Genomic DNA, 2,182 nt, shown 5'->3' on the forward strand with positions numbered 1-2,182 from the left:
GGGACTGAGGGCGGGGCGCGCAGCCCCGAAACACCCAATGCCCGGGCCTGGAGGCGAGCTCGCAAGGCTGGAGGAACCGTCCGTCGAAGCGCCGACACACAGAGTGCCGGGGCCGACGGGGGCCCTCCATGGCGAGCCACGAGTGCTGTTCGGTCAGGTGTACTTGTGTGGTGCTGTTTGGTTGTATGGAAAGGTCAAACCTGGAGCTCAGACCTCCAACGGGCGCTTGGGAGAGCTGCAGAGCCGCTCAGGGCGCGCCGTTTTCGGCCTGAGCCCGGTCCGCCTTTGACCGTGCTTCGTCACTTCCACGGAGCTCACAACCGAGCCGGAGATGCCCCAGGCCCTTCAGAAGGACCGAGGAGACACACCGGACCGGCCGGAGCCCGCTGCCTTACCGCCCCAGCGTTCCAGAGAACCAGAGAGAAAATCTTGAAAAGCGGCTTAAAATGCTGGAAAAAGCCGAAAAAGTGTCCTGAAAGGGCGGTATCTGAGCTTCGGAAGACCCCTAGAACTGCCCTGGATCAAAACACTTTGTCATTTTTCGCTCCAAGTCCTCTTTTCCAACTCGCTCCTGTAATCCCGCCGGTGGGATTTTTCTCCGTAAGGTCCTGAAATCCTACCTATCGACGGGGCCGGGGTGAAGCGTCGATTGTGCCGGAATGTGCAAACCATTGCAAAACCCACACTTAGAAATTTTTTCGGCTCCGTACCCCTGGTAAGGCAGCTGTATTTGAGTCAAAAAATTGCACTGAGTCCTGCCTGCACTTAGAGTTTTTCTCAGCTCCGTACCCCTGGTAAGGCAGCTGTATTTGAGTCAAAAAATTGCACTGAGTGCAGGCAGGACTTAGAGTTTTTCTCACCTCTGTTCCCCTGGTAAGGTGATAGGACTTTAAAAGATCTCGCTGAACCAGCGAGGTCCCTGTCCTCCCAACGCAGAAGTGCACCGAGGCAGCATGCACACAACTGCGGAGGACAGAGACGGACCGCAGCGGTACCCGGAGCGTACCACCTCCAGGGACCACCTCAGCTCCCCGAGGGCAGCTGTGATGGAACCAAGGGGGCCGTGCGCACCGGGGACAGGGACGGTCCGCTCGACATCCAGGGACCACCTCAGCTCCCCGAGGGCAGCTGTGATGGAACCAAGGGGGCCGTGCGCACCGCAGCCAGTGACGGTCCGCTCGACATCCAGGGACCACCTCAGCTCCCCGAGGGCAGCTGTGATGGAACCAAGGGGGCCGTGCACACCGCAAGTCCGGGCTTCCACGCAACACAGAGCAGGGTGCCCGAGAACCGGTGGACCTCCAGCTTCCCGGGGGAAGCCAGAGGAAACACCGGCCACGTGCACACCGCATGTCCGGGCTCAGAGCTCCATCCAGCACCTCGGACAGCTCCGAAGCCGCCCACAGAGCACTGTCTGCAGCCTTTGCCCTGTCCGCCTTCCACCGGGCTGTCACGCAGCTCACAACCGACCCAGAGAGGCCACCGGCCCATCAGATGGACCGAGGACGCTCACCGGACCGACCGGAGCCCACAGCTAGGGCTCAGAGCTCCAGCCAGCACCTCGGACAGCTCCGAAGCCGCCCACAGAGCACTGTCTGCAGCCTTTGCCCTGTCCGCCTTCCACCGGGCTGTCACGCAGCTCACAACCGACCCAGAGAGGCCACCGGCCCATCAGATGGACCGAGGACGCTCACCGGACCGACCGGAGCCCACAGTTAGGGCTCAGAGCTCCAGCCAGCACCTGGGACCGCGCCGAGGCCGTCCACAGAGCACTGTCTGCAGCCTTTGCCCTGTCCGCCTTCCACCGGGCTGTCACGCAGCTCACAACCGACCCAGAGAGGCCACCGGCCCATCAGATGGACCGAGGACGCTCACCGGACCGACCGGAGCCCACAGCTAGGGCTCAGAGCTCCAGCCAGCACCTCGGACAGCTCCGAAGCCGCCCACAGAGCACTGTCTGCAGCCTTTGCCCTGTCCGCCTTCCACCGGGCTGTCACGCAGCTCACAACCGACCCAGAGAGGCCACCGGCCCATCAGATGGACCGAGGACGCTCACCGGACCGACCGGAGCCCACAGTTAGGGCTCAGAGCTCCAGCCAGCACCTGGGACCGCGCCGAGGCCGTCCACAGAGCACTGTCTGCAGCCTTTGCCCTGTCCGCCTTCCACCGGGCTGTCACGCAG

The sequence above is a fragment of the Xiphophorus hellerii genome, chromosome 19, assembly GCF_003331165.1.
Source record: "Xiphophorus hellerii strain 12219 chromosome 19, Xiphophorus_hellerii-4.1, whole genome shotgun sequence".
Taxonomy (NCBI): domain Eukaryota; kingdom Metazoa; phylum Chordata; class Actinopteri; order Cyprinodontiformes; family Poeciliidae; genus Xiphophorus; species Xiphophorus hellerii.